The sequence below is a fragment of the Limanda limanda genome, chromosome 4, assembly GCF_963576545.1.
Source record: "Limanda limanda chromosome 4, fLimLim1.1, whole genome shotgun sequence".
In the NCBI taxonomy this organism is placed as follows: Eukaryota; Metazoa; Chordata; class Actinopteri; order Pleuronectiformes; family Pleuronectidae; genus Limanda; species Limanda limanda.
In genome coordinates, this window is record NC_083639.1 from 31,846,162 (window position 1) to 31,861,711 (window position 15,550).

The following is a 15,550-nucleotide window of genomic DNA, read 5'->3' on the forward strand; positions in this document are numbered from 1 at the left end:
AGTAAAGCTCTGGACTCACTGGCTGAGGTGTGAGGAGCATCGACCTGCAGAGCCAGGTACACACACACACACACACACACACACACACACACACACACACACACACACACACACACATATAACTACATACTGGTTTTGTGTGAGTTTTAAAGTGAATATAAAGTTGAAGAGCTTGTGTTTGACCTTCATTTGGGCACAAAGCCATAGAACTGAGTGGAGATACAGAGTGCTGCTTCAAGCTGCTGACTGATGTGCTCTCAGTGTTACTGTCTATAAAGTTCTGTAATTCATTTCCAGCCTTTATGACGTGAACATGATACTAGATGTTGAGTTTCCTTCTCTTAGTGGCCGGGGGTTGAAGGACACAGGAACATTTACAAGCTTGTATTGATTAACTTTAATGTAGTTGATTGGTCTGAGTGTAGATCAGGAAATGCTCAAGTTGCAATTTTTTTTTTTTATCAACGTTTGTTTATGGCTCTGCAATTTTATTGGTGGATTTACAAATGACATAAACCAATATTACATAAAGGGAACTTTATTATTGTACTTGTACAATAGTAAACCTCCACACCCTTATTGACTGGTACCCTAAAAGATATATTCATATGATTAATTTAAAAATGTACTAATGGCTGAATGAATCATGTGACTAAAATTTGAATCCAAAAAGTAATGCAGGCTTCCTAAAGTCACCTGTCAGGAAAGACAACGTAAAGTCTAGGAGAGAGAGAGAGAGAGAGAGAGAGAGAGAGAGAGAGAGAGAGAGAGAGAGCGAGAGAGAGAGAGAGAGAGAGAGAGAGAGAGAGAGAGAGAGACTCTTGTCCTTCCTGAGGTTTCTGATGTGATCACTGTATTTCCTTGTATATAAGAAGTCCTGTGTACTCAAATAAATACTAGTATTACAAACTATGAAGCCATGCATCTATTTCACAATAAAAACATTTGAAAAATAAATTAATTGATTCAGTCGACAGAAACGCTGCTGTGCTTTTATTTGGAAATGGGTCGGCTACAGGAAGTGTTGCAAATATTTGTGTGACGTTTTCAACAGATAAAGATTGAAACTGGTGTTAACGATCATTTCACTGAGTTCTGCTGTAAACTGAGCGCAGAACCAGAAGGAAATAGACCAGACCTTGAATATCTAGAAGAGCAGCGCGGCCTGAACCACAACTGAGCCGCAGCCGGCCGGTGCAACATGGACGAGGACACTTCAGAGCAAGTTGGACCCTCACACACAAAGTAAGAGACCTGCTACAAACATGTGAAGCTCCAAACTGAATCCTCACAGAATGAACCAGTGAATGATATGTTCTGAATAAAAACATGTTTGTGTTTGCAGAGGTCAGGACCAGAGACTGAGAGCAGAGTCTCCAGGGTCCAGCTGTCTGTCTCTGAGGAGTGACAGGTTCAAAGAACTTCTTCTATTCTTCAGTAATGAACCTGGACCCTCACACACAAAGTAAGAGACCTGCTACAAACATGTGAAGCTCCAAACTGAATCCTCACAGAATGAACCAGTGAATGATGTGTTCTGAATAAAAACATCTTTGTGTTTTCAGAGGTCAGGACCAGAGACTGAGAGCAGAGTCTCCAGGGTCCAGCTGTCTGTCTCTTAAGAGTGACCGGTCCAAAGGACTTCCTCCATTCTTCAGTAATGAACCTGGACCCTCCCACACAGAGTAAGAGACTGTTTCTACTGTGACCTGCTCTGAAGAGAGTCTAGTTTCCTCTAGTGTGGCCCCTGCATTAGGATACAGCTTCATTGAAGTTGGTGACTAATCTCTCAGAATCACTCAAAGAGCTCAGACCTCCAGCAAGAACCAACACGCTCCTTATGAAACCACTTTGAAATCCACTAGAGACTCATTCACAGCCTTCCACCAAGTTTACTGGTAATCTGTCGTTTTTATAATCCCACTTAAAAACCAACCAACACACAAACATACTGGGTGAAAACAAAACCTCCTTGTCAGAGGTAATGAAAACCTGTGACTGTGACATGTGAGTTATCAGGACATGTCTTCACAGGGAGAGGAAGAGGAGTCATGTTTCTGAGGAGGAGCAGTCGTCCTGCTGTGCTTCGTGTCAGGACGTCCTGAAGGATCCAGTCTCCACCAGCTGTGGACACTGGTTCTGCAGACAGTGCATCACCTCATACTGGGACCAGTCTGGTTCTTCAGGAGACTCCTCCTGTCCCCAGTGTGGACAAAGATCCAGAACAGGAGCTGGAGGTCAGACAGCCGGTCAGAGCAGCACTGTACATGTGTCTGCTGATGTCTTCACTTCTGACAACAGCACATGTGGTTTTATTTTGTTCCTTCATACAGCATCAACATTTAACATCGTTAGAAAAGCACAAAGTTAAAAAGCTTTTATTTTCTGTAGTTTTTCTGTATCTGATGAAAACAATCAGCAGATTCTCAGATTCTCTGTCTCTGACATTGTTTCTTGTCTTTCAGCAGATCCTGGTCTGCAGGAGGTTTTAGATGAACATAAGCTCAGTGTGAGGAGGAGATGTGAACATGTGACTGAAGAAAGTGATGAAACAGGAAGTGATGCAACAGGAAGTAGAACCCTCCTCAACAGGATCTACACTGAGCTCTACATCACAGAGGGACAGAGTGAAGAGGTTAATACTCAACATGAGGTGAGGCAGCTTGAGACGGCTTCCAAGATGAAGATCCTCCACGACACTCCCATCAGGTGCCACGACATCTTTAAAGCCTCCACTGACCAGCAGAGCAGCATCAGAGTCGTCCTGACCAACGGCGTCGCTGGCGTTGGAAAAACCTTCTCGGTGCAGAAGTTCACTCTGGACTGGGCAGAGGGTTTAGAGAACCAGGATGTGGGTCTGCTGACTGTGCTTTCGTTCAGGGAGCTGAACCTGGTGAAGGACCAGCAGCACAGTCTCCTCACGCTGCTCCGTGTTTTCCATCCAACGTTACAGAAGCTCACGGCAGAGACGCTCGCTGTCTGTAAACCTTTGTTCATCTTTGACGGCCTGGATGAAAGCAGACCTTCTCTGGACTTCAACCACAGGGAGCTTGTGTCTGAGGTCACACAGAGGTCATCAGTCAACGTGCTGCTGACAAACCTCATCCGGGGGAATCTGCTTCCCTCGGCTCTCGTCTGGATAACCTCCAGACCTGCGGCGGCCAATCAGATCCCTCCTGCATGTGTCGACAGGGTCACAGAAGTACGAGGCTTCACTGAGGCCCAGAAGGAGGAGTACTTCAGGAGGAGATTCAGTGATGAAGAGTTGTGCAGCAGAATCATCTCACACATCAAGACGTCCAGGAGCCTCCACATCATGTGTCAAATCCCAGTCTTCTGCTGGATCAGTGCTACAGTTCTGGAGCACATGTTGACCCCAGACCAGAGAAGAGAGCTGCCCAAGACCCTGACTGACCTGTACTCACACTTCCTGCTGGTTCAGACAAAGAGGAAGAACAACAAGTATGGTGAGGGACATGAGACGAGTCCACAGCATCTGACGGAGGCTGACATTGACGTTCTCCTGAAGCTGGGGAGGCTGGCACTTAAACATCTGGAGGAAGGAAACATCATGTTCTACCAAGAAGACCTGGAGCGGTGTGGTCTTAATGTCACAGAGGCCTCGGTGTACTCAGGAGTTTGTACTGAGATCTTCAGAAGAGAGTGTGTGATCTTCCAGAAATCAGTCTACTGCTTTGTTCATCTGAGCATTCAGGAGTTTCTGGCTGCAGTCTACATGTTCCACTGTTACACCGAGAGGAACACAGAAGAACTCCATAACTTCTTAGGAACATGTAAGAACACAGAGAGTACCTTCTCCCTGGACGATCTCATGAAGAGAACCATGGAGAAATCCCTCACCAGTACAAATGGTCATCTGGACCTGTTTGTTCGCTTCCTTCACGGCCTCTGTCTGGAGTCCAACCAGAGAGTCTTAGGAGGCCTGCTTGGTCAGACAGAGAACAATCCAAAGATCATCCAGAGAGTCATCAACAACCTGAAGGAGATGCAGAGTGATAACATTTCTCCTGACAGAAGCATCAACATCTTCCACTGTCTGACTGAGATGAACGACCACTCAGTTCATCAGCAGATGAAACAGTTCCTGAAGTCAGAGAACAGATCAGAGGAGAAACTCTCTGAGATCCACTGCTCAGCTCTGGCCTACATGCTGCAGATGTCAGAGGAGGTTCTGGATGAGTTTGACCTGGAGAAGTTCAACACATCATACCAGGGTCGACGGAGACTGATCCCAGCTGTGAGGAACTGCAGGAAGGCTCTGTGAGTGTGTGTGTGTGTGTGTGTGTGTGTGTGTGTGTACGGTGTGTTTGTCTGTGTGTGTATGTGTTTGTGTGTACAGTGTGTGTGTATGTGTGTGTGTGGGTGTTTGTGTGTACAGTGTGTGTGTCTGTGTGTGTGTGTGCGTGTACGGTGTGTTTGTGTCTGTGTGTTTGTGTGTACGGTGTGTGTGTCTGTGTGTGTGTGTGTTTGTGTGTACTGTGTGTGTGTCTGTGTACGGTGTGTGTGTGTGTTTGTGTGTACGGTGTGTGTGTCTCTGTGTGGGTGTGTGTGTTTGTGTGTACTGTGTGTGTGTCTGTGTGTGTGTGTGTGTACGGTGTGTGTGTCTGTGTTTGTGTGTACGGTGTGTTTGTCTGTGTGTGTGTACGGTGTGTTTGTTTGTACAGTGTGTGTGTGTGTGTGTGTACGGTGTGTTTGTGTCTGTGTGTTTGTGTGTACGGTCTGTGTGTGTTTGTGTGTGTGTCTGTGTACGGTGTGTGTGTGTGTGTGTGTTTGTGTGAACGGTGTGTGTGTCTGTGTGTGGGTGTGTGTGTTTGTGTGTACTGTGTGTGTGTGATGTGTGTGTGTGTGTTTGTGTGTACGGTGTGTCTGTGTGTGGGGGGTTGTGTGTGTTTGTGTGTGGGGGGTGTGTGTGTGTTTGTGTGTTTGTATGAGTGTGTGTGTGTGGGGGGGTGTGTGTGTGTGGGGGGGTATGTTTGTGTGAGGGGTGTGTGTGTGTGGGTGTGTGTGTGTGTGGGGGGGGGCAGACTGAGATATCATGTTCAAGAACATGTTCAGTGACCTTGACCTTTGACCTCTGACCACCTGACTCTAATGAGTTCCTCTGTTAGTCTGAATGAAGCTTGAACCAAATCTGAAAAGATTCTCTTGAGGAGTTTTTAACAAAGAGGGGATTTACCAGGGTGAGGGTCACATGATCACGTTTTGTATGAATGTTGTGTTTTATGATTTAATTCTCACAGATTTGATATTTTCTTTAATTACAGACTCGTTGGTTGTTTCCTCTCAGAGACTCACTGTGAAGTCGTGGCCTCAGCTCTGAAGTCAGACCCCTCACATCTGAGAGAACTGGATCTGAGTCACAACAACCTGCAGGACTCAGGAGTGAAGCTGCTGTGTTCTGGACTGGAGAGTCCAAACTGTCGACTGGAGACTCTGAGGTCCTTAAATCCTTCTTCACTTTCAGACTTTCTTTCTTATTGGGTCATTATTTATTTAACTTGTCTCAGTTCTGCTCTGCTCACTGTCCCTCAGTCATCTGTCCCTCACCCAGCCTGTCAGTCACGTCCACCTCATCAACTCCATTCACCTGCACTCACCTGCTCCTGATCACTGAGAAAGTCTCAGTAAATAACATGTGGACTGAGGCCGAGCACTCGTCCTCCTCAGGGTTTCAAAATAAGACACATTCTTATTGAAACACGTTGGACAGTTGATAAGTATAGAAACAAACAGGAAGTGACATCAGGAGCCGTCCCTACTTTAAACAGTGTTTAATTACACAAACCTGCTCAGTGACCAACACACAGAGAAGAAGCTGATGAATGAAACAATGGTCCAACATGTCTGATCTGATATTTATCTTCAGGTCACAGACTGGACTGAGGTCAGCAGCATGTTGAGAGTCTGTGTTGACATGATGACGATCCACAACAACAGGAGGACACATTCTAATATTCATATTTCTTTATCCAGGTTGTGGAGCTGCAGTCTGTCAGAGATCATCTGGTCTTCTCTGGCTTCAGCTCTGAGGTCAAACCCCTCTCATCTGAGAGAACTGGATCTGAGATACAACGACCTGCAGGACTCAGGAGTGAAGGAGCTGTGTGGTTTTCTACAGAGTCCAACCTGTCGACTGGAGACTCTGAGGTCAGTTCACTGACTGACTTTTGTAGATCTCATATCTATAAAACAGCATTTATACACAATTTATCTCATTTAATTCTAATTTAACATAATTCCTCTTCATACATAACTTGAATCCATTCATTAATTAATCTGTGACATTTTAAATATTCAGCTACTTGTTAAAACACTGAGTTTAGTTCTGGATTTCCTAAACTGATCTGCAGGACAGAGACCGGGTCCACATAATCTATTTGTACTGAATCAGGACTCGTTCTTAGTCCAACATGTCTGATTTCATATTTATCTTCCATGTTATGAATCTGTGCTGACATGAATATGTGTCTGTTATTTTCACACATGAACTCAGTTTAATTTACAGTTAAGTTTTATTCTTTATCCAGGTTGCATCACTGCAGACTGTCAGAGATCAGCTGTTCTTCTCTGGCTTCAGCTATGAGGTCAAACCCCTCTCATCTGAGAGAACTGGATCTGAGCTTCAACAACCTGCAGGCCTCAGCAGTGAAGGAGCTGCTTGATCTACAGCAGAGTCCAACCTGTGGACTGGAGACTCTGAGGTCAGTAGATGGGTGGAGTCAGTCCACGCTGCTTTCATCAGTATTTTACTAAACACAGTCAGGATCACAGATCCAGGGTCTGTGCTACCAAGCAGGATTTGTGGTTATCAGGTGAACTTCAGGTTTAGTTTGTTCGGTCCTACGAAGCTCGTCCACTTCTTAACGAGGTAAATCACCATGGTAACTTCTGATGAACGGCTAACCTGCTCCAGGTTAAGTTGGAGATCAACCCGTATAGAAGCTCCGCCCACTGACCACAGTGACTCTCCACTGTTGTGTGGTGCACACTCTCCTTAAAGGGACGGATAAGGGAAGTTTAAATCAACGTCTGGTTGGTTCAGTTGATCTCTAACTCACCCAGAACATCTCAATGTCTCCAGACTCATCCTGTCCCCAAAACACCAGATGACCTCAGTCAGCTTCCTGGAGACATGTCCATGTGTGTGTCCTCAGAGACAGTGAGACAGTGTGTGTCCTCAGAGACAGTGTGTGTCCTCAGAGACAGTGAGACAGTGTGTGTCCTCAGAGACAGTGAGACAGTGTGTGTCCTCAGAGACAGTGAGACAGTTTGTGTCTTCAGAGACAGTGAGACAGTGTGTGTCCTCAGAGACAGTGAGACAGTGTGTGTCCTCAGAGACAGTGAGACAGTGTGGGTACTCAGAGACAGTGTGTGTCCTCAGAGACAGTGAGACAGTGTGTGTCCTCAGAGACAGTGAGACAGTGTGTGTCCTCAGAGACAGTGAGACAGTGTGTGTCCTCAGAGACAGTGAGACAGTGTGTGTCCTCAGAGACAGTGAGACAGTGTGTGTCCTCAGAGTCAGTGAGTCAGTGTTTGTCCTCAGAGACAGTGAGACAGTGTGTGTCTTCAGAGACAGTGAGACAGTGTGTGTCCTCAGAGTCAGTGAGTCAGTGTTTGTCCTCAGAGACAGTGTGTGTCCTCAAAGACAGTGAGACAGTGTGCGTCCTCAGAGACAGTGAGTCAGTGTGTGTCCTCAGAGTCAGTGAGTCAGTGTGTGTCCTCAAAGACAGTGAGACAGTGTGTGTCCTCAGAGACAGTGTGGGTCCTCAGAGACAGTAAGACAGTGTGTTTCCTCAGAGACAGTGAAACAGTGTGTGTCCCCAGAGTCAGTGAGACAGTATTTGTCTTCAGAGACAGTGAGACAGTGTGTGTCCTCAGAGACAGTGAGACAGTGTGTGTCCAGAGTCAGTGAGACAGTGTGTGTCCTCAGAGACAGTGAGTCAGTGTGTGTCCTCAGTCAGTGAGACAGTGTGTGTCCTCAGGGTCATAGAGACAGTGTGTGTCCTCAGAGACAGTGAGACAGTGTGTGTCCTCAGAGTCAGTGAGATGGTGTGTGTCCTCAGAGACAGTGAGACAGTGTGTGTCCTCAGAGACAGTGAGACAGTGTGTGTCCTCAGAGACAGTGAGACAGTGTGTGTCCTCAGAGACAGTGAGACAGTGTGTGTCCTCAGAGACAGTGTGGGTCCTCAGAGTCAGTGAGACAGTGTTTGTCCTCAGAGACAGTGAGACAATGTGGGTCCTCAGAGACAGTGTGTGTCCTCAGAGACAGTGAGACAGTGTGTGTCCTCAGTCAGTGAGACAGTGTGTGTCCTCAGTGTCATAGAGACAGTGTGTGTCCTCTGTGACAGTGAGACAGTGTGTGTCCTCAGAGACAGTGAGACAGTGTGTGTCCTCAGAGTCAGTGAGACGGTGTGTGTCCTCAGAGACAGTGAGACAGTGTGTGTCCTCAGAGACAGTGAGACAGTGTGTGTCCTCAGAGACAGTGAGACAGTGTGTGTCCTCAGAGACAGTGAGACAGTGTGTGTCCTCAGAGACAGTGTGTGTCCTCAGAGACAGTGAGACAGTGTGTGTCCTCAGAGACAGTGAGACAGTGTGTGTCTTCTTGTCTTCCACTCGTCTTGTTAGTAAACAACAGATTCAGATCTCGTGGCCTCGAGTTATTTATTTCGTTCACACACGTTATTATGTCGTGGTCACGTAATATATTTTCACCAGCTGCCACCAGGGGGCGCTGTAACTTACACATTGACACGATCCAGATGTTTTACCAGCTGTTCTTCCTGCATTTAGCAGCTGTGACTGAGTTTCTTTTATTCTGGATCATGTATTTGTTCTCCTCTGATTTTTATTATAGAACAGTTTGATCCTGGTTGTGAAATATGAGGCTCTGCTGTCAGTCACACTGTCCATGTCTGTGATTGGTCACACACAGTTGACCCCGCCCCTTTTATGTGCACGCTCAGATCTCGATGAGGAAAACCTGAGTTAACTTAACGAGTTGATAACCAGCGTCATGTGACCACTTAGCCTGACTGTGTCTGTCAGGTTCAGTTGAGCTGATCTCAGAAAGATCTCCTGGACATGTTGAAGTGTCTTCGTAGTTCAGGCCTCAGTGTTTCCTCAGTGAAGCTGTGAGAGGACAATGAGGACAGACGTCAGGATTGGACAGAGACACAGAGAGACAACAGTCGGCCAATCAGACGAGCCACAAGCTGCTTGGGATAATGTGATGAGTTGACGTGAAGACGACAGTTGTTGTTGTTTTCATGTGAACAGGAAGTGAAGCTGGACCACAGCTGACAGCCTCACACGAGGGACAGAGACGTCTTCATCTGATCTGAGACAGTTTGTCCTCTCACTTCATCAGTGAAGAACTGATCAGGTGGATCTTTGTCACAGCTCTGAGATCAGTGGGACTGAAGCCTCTCCTCATCACCATGGTAACCAGGAGCTCTTTCTACAGAGCAGAACCTCTGCTGAGGTCCATCTGTCTCATCTGGTCCCAGTTTGTCAGAAGCAGATGTTCATCAACACACAGTGAAACATGTCTTCACCTGTAACAGCAGTAAATCCACCTCTCAGGTGTCCACTCTGCACTTTGACATGCAGAGGACACACACTGAGCTCTTAGCGTGTTCATTCCAACACGTGAACATGAAGCAGAGAGGAAGCTGCTCCACCTCTGAACAGGACTGAAGTCCCTGCTGCTCTTTCTACTGGATGAGCTGCATCACTGACTCACAGCTGATGAAGTGAGTCTCTGGGACACTGATGTCTTCTTCTCTCAACAGCTGGTGGTCTCCGTGGAGCTGAGTGTGAAGAGGACAGTGTGTGTGGACGGAGGCTGAGCTGTGTCCTGAGGATCCAGAGGCTGAAGCAGCAGCAGCTTGTGTGTAGTCTCCAATCTACACAACCACTAATCTGCATGTGTTTGTGAGATGAAGCCGGAGCACCTGGAGAAAACACGTGGAGAACATGCAGACTCCACACAGGAAGACCCATCTGAACCGGATTCAAACCAGCAACCTTCCTGCCCTGATTGTGTTTATTCACATGAAGAATGTGTTTATTGAAATGACACAACACAAGCAGAATATATAAACCCTCTATAAAGACTCACATACAGTGTGTTTAAGTTTGTCTTTATTATTGTCCACCTTTGTCCCTCAGTCTGTCTCCATGTGTGTAGAACCACATTCTGTGTAGATGTTTGTTTATGATCTTTAAGTTCCTGGATTCACGTCACAAATTGATTTAGTTCAACACAACGTTAAACACATTGAAATCACTTTGAGTTTAAAATCAGAGTTTTGTCTTTGACACAAAAGATCAAAACTCTGGACTTAAAACTGGACGTTTTCATTTCTGCATCAGGTGCAGAGCGGTGGTGGCTTTTCTACTTTTGACCCACAGGTGGCGCTGCAGTATAACAGCAGCACATCCCAGTCAAAGCCTTTATATTCAGTCTATGAGTCAAACACATGGATCATTTCCTCTATGACAAACCAGATGTAACGAGAAGAAAAACATCTCAGCGAGAAAAGTTCTGTTTCTACTTGTCTCTGCTTTAATGCTCAATAAACATCCTTCCACCGACTTCACTGGAATCATGACTCAGCGTTTCTTTCCTCTTCAAACAAACAGGTGGAAACATCTCGTCCTTGGTGCAGGTAAAAGAACAAAATCACCAGTTTGACATAATGGAAACAAGCAGAAGAAAAGTGAATGAGACATTTACAGAATGAAGAAGAGTCGATGAAGAGCAGAGCATCTTTAAGTCTCTGAGGAAACTGTTTCATAAACATTTTACCATATTTAATAGAAAACTGACCCGAGGACGTTTTATACAAACCCTAACTCGCTTAGAAGTAAAAGTTTGTGATCATAATGAAATTCTACATCTGATCGATCTGTCTCAGTATAAACAGCCGATCAATACATTTATTTTTGATTATTTATCAGTGGATTAAATTCATTCACCAAACAAAACCATTTAAAAGCAAAACACAAAACCTCTGATCCTGAATTAAACGGAGCAGAAAGAAGAATAATCTGATATAATCTGCTGCTCATTCACATCACCATCACTTATGACCATGTGATATTTCAGTTTTTCTTTTTTAATAAATTTGCAAAACTTTCTACATTTCTGTTTTTTTCTGTCAAGATGGGGTGCTGAGTGTACATTGATGAAAAATAAAATGAACTTTTTTGTTTTAAGCAAATGGCTGCAATGAAACAGAGTGAAAAATTTAAAGGGGTCTGAATGCTTTCCTTACCCACTGTATGTTTATAAATGGCAGTGGCATGACCACCCTGTACCTTGCACTTTTTTAAATTAAAAACATGAATATATGAACCCGTGTAATATTTGAGTAGCTTAGTATTGAATGCACAATATCAGGGTAGTTATGTTTATACATGGCACTAGGCCCAGTTTAATATAAAACACAATTTTATACAATATATATAGTAGGGGGTCCCTGCTCCATCTCTCCACCTGTTTGGGGGTCCTTGGCCTGAAAAACGTTGAAGACCCCTGCCCTAGAGGGTTAGGGTAAGTTATAGGGTTAGAGTTCTCTCTCTCTCTCTCTCTCTCTCTCTCTCTCTCTCTCTCTCTCTCTCTCTCTCTCTCTCTCTCTCTCTCTCTCTCTCTCTCTCTCTCTCTCTCTCTCTCTCTCTCTCTCTCTCTCTCTCTCTCTCTCTGCAGCAGCAAACAAAAACAGTTTTTTTAACGTCACGATTCTCCAATAAGCTTTGGGATCAACTTGTTTTATACTGTATGTAAATAAAACACTAAATAACAACTTGCATTTCAAATAAATCCAATGAAAAGATGATCAAGGCTTTGCTCAAGTTTTCTGTGAAATAGAATTTACACTCACATCAGTTTTATTTCTTGTTTTCATAGAAAGTAGTTTCTATGGTGGAATTCCAGTTAATCCAGTTCAGACTTGATGGGAAAACCATGTAGTCTGCAGCCAGGTTCTCTGGCTCTTTGCTGACACCTTGTGGTCAAACACTGTTACTGTTTCTACTTGGATCATTTTATACATCGAACACTCGTCTAGTCAGAGAAAAGAAGGGGATGCAAATCTCAGCAGTTATTGAAATACACAACGGTCAAATGATGCATCACAATGCAGCTGTATTTCTCTAGATCTATAAACCAACCCTGTGACTGGACTGTATAAATGTGACCTGACGTGGCAGAGTTCTGCAGATGGAGTCACACAATCAGCTCCAACACCAAATATAACAACCTTCAAATCACAGGAGGAAACATGGGTTTGAGCTCAGGCTTCATTTGATGCAGTTGGGCCGTTTGGGAGTTTTCCACATTTTAACAAACTATTGACGGATCAGACCGATCGCAAGGACTTCACCGTGTTTGACTCCAAAGTTTCTGAGGCTCATTTAAACATCATGATGGATCACATTGTACGGCTCAGTCCCAGGAGACGCTCCCAGTCAGGACTCAGTGTGAAAGTGAAGATCTGGATTAATGATCCCACACCGTCCATTATTAACTAAAGACATGATCCTAAGTTTGTTATCTACATCATAACATCACAATAAAACATGAACTGTGAACCAGTTCATCTTCATGGGTATGAACTGGACTTTAAACTGGTTTCAAGAGTGAACTGGTTCCACAGGGAGGAGGAGGAGCCTGAGAACAGGGAGCGGTCAGACTCCATTTTCACCTGGACGAGCAGAAGGAAGGAAAGTGAGCAGGTGAGTGTGAACACAAGTTTCTGAAAGTTTTACTGTCTCACTCTCACACCTGCTGTTAACATCCGTCTGCTGATCACATGACTCTAAGTTTGTCAGTTCACACCTGGTGACAGACGTCATGTGATCGGATCCCAGAGACAGATGTGAACAGCAGGTCTGGAACAAAGAGCCTTCAAAGGACTAATTAACAGAGTTAACTCACAGTTTCACTTTTTATCTTCATCTGTTCATCAAGTGTTTAATAACACAACGTGTTTTCACAATCATACGTTACAGCAGTGGTCACCAACCAGTGGAGAGTCTTCACTGTGGATCCCAGTAAAGCTCTGGACTCACTGGCTGAGGTGTGAGGAGCATCGACCTGCAGAGCCAGGTACACACACACACACACACACACACACACACACACACACACACACACACACACATATAACTACATACTGGTTTTGTGTGAGTTTTAAAGTGAATATAAAGTTGAAGAGCTTGTGTTTGACCTTCATTTGGGCACAAAGTCATAGAACTGAGTGGAGATACAGAGTGCTGCTTCAAGCTGCTGACTGATGTGCTCTCAGTGTTACTGTCTATAAAGTTCTGTAATTCATTTCCAGCCTTTATCACGTGAACATGATACTAGATGTTGAGTTTCCTTCTCTTAGTGGCCGGGGGTTGAAGGACAAAGGAACTTTTACAAGCTTGTATTGATTAACTTTAATGTAGTTGATTGGTCTGAGTGTAGATCAGGAAATGCTCAAGTTGCAAATTTTTTTTTTTATCAACGTTTGTTTATGGCTCTGCAATTTTATTGGTGGATTTACAAATGACATAAACCAATATTACATAAAGGGAACTTTATTATTGTACTTGTACAATAGTAAACCTCCACACCCTTATTGACTGGTACCCTAAAAGATATATTCATATGATTAATTTAAAAATGTACTAATGGCTGAATGAATCATGTGACTAAAATTTGAATCCAAAAAGTAATGCAGGCTTCCTAAAGTCACCTGTCAGGAAAGACAACGTAAAGTCTAGGAGAGAGAGAGAGAGAGAGAGAGAGAGAGAGAGAGAGAGAGAGAGAGAGAGAGAGAGAGAGAGAGAGAGAGAGAGAGAGAGAGAGAGAGAGAGAGAGAGAGAGAGACTCTTGTCCTTCCTGAGGTTTCTGATGTGATCACTGTATTTCCTTGTATATAAGAAGTCCTGTGTACTCAAATAAATACTAGTATTACAAACTATGAAGCCCTGCATCTATTTCACAATAAAAACATTTGAAAAATAAATTAATTGATTCAGTCGACAGAAACGCTGGAATGCTTTTATTTGGAAATGGGTCGCTACAGGAAGTGTTGCAAATATTTGTGTGACGTTTTCAACAGATAAAGATTGAAACTGGTGTTAACGATCATTTCACTGTGTTCTGCTGTAAACTGAGCGCAGAACCAGAAGGAAATAGACCAGACCTTGAATATCTAGAAGAGCAGCGCGGCCTGAACCACAACTGAGCCGCAGCCGACCGGTGCAACATGGACGAGGACACTTCAGAGCAAGTTGGACCCTCACACACAAAGTAAGAGACCTGCTACAAACATGTGAAGCTCCAAACTGAATCCTCAGAGAATGAACCAGTGAATGATGTGTTCTGAATAAAAACATGGTTGTGTTTGCAGAGGTCAGGACCAGAGACTGAGAGCAGAGTCTCCAGGGTCCAGCTGTCTGTCTCTGAGGAGTGACAGGTTCAAAGAACTTCTTCTATTCTTCAGTAATGAACCTGGACCCTCACACACAAAGTAAGAGACCTGCTACAAACATGTGAAGCTCCAAACTGAATCCTCACAGAATGAACCAGTGAATGATGTGTTCTGAATAAAAACATGGTTGTGTTTTCAGAGGTCAGGACCAGAGACTGAGAGCAGAGTCTCCAGGGTCCAGCTGTCTGTCTCTGAAGAGTGACCGGTCCAAAGGACTTCCTCCATTCTTCAGTAATGAACCTGGACCCTCACACACAGAGTAAGAGACTGTTTCTACTGTGACCTGCTCTGAAGAGGATCTAGTTTCCTCTAGTGTGGCCCCTGCATTAGGATACAGCTTCATTGAAGTTGGTGACTAATCTCTCAGAATCACTCAAAGAGCTCAGACCTCCAGCAAGAACCAACATGCTCCTTATGAAACCACTTTGAAATCCACTAGAGACTCATTCACAGCCTTCCACCAAGTCCACTGGTAATCTGTCGTTTTTATAATCCCACTTAAAAACCAACCAACACACAAACATCCTGGGTGAAAACAAAACCTCCTTGTCAGAGGTAATGAAAACCTGTGACTGTGACATGTGAGTTATCAGGACATGTCTTCACAGGGAGAGGAAGAGGAGTCATGTTTCTGAGGAGGAGCAGTCGTCCTGCTGTGCTTCGTGTCAGGACGTCCTGAAGGATCCAGTCTCCACCAGCTGTGGACACTGGTTCTGCAGACAGTGCATCACCTCATACTGGGACCAGTCTGGTTCTTCAGGAGACTCCTCCTGTCCCCAGTGTGGACAAAGATCCAGAACAGGAGCTGGAGCTCAGACAGCCGGTCAGAGCAGCACTGTACATGTGTCTGCTGATGTCTTCACTTCTGACAACAGCACATGTGGTTTTATTTTGTTCCTTCATACAGCATCAACATTTAACATCGTTAGAAAAGCACAAAGTTAAAAAGCTTTTATTTTCTGTAGTTTTTCTGTATCTGATGAAAACAATCAGCAGATTCTCAGATTCTCTGTCTCTGACATTGTTTCTTGTCTTTCAGCAGA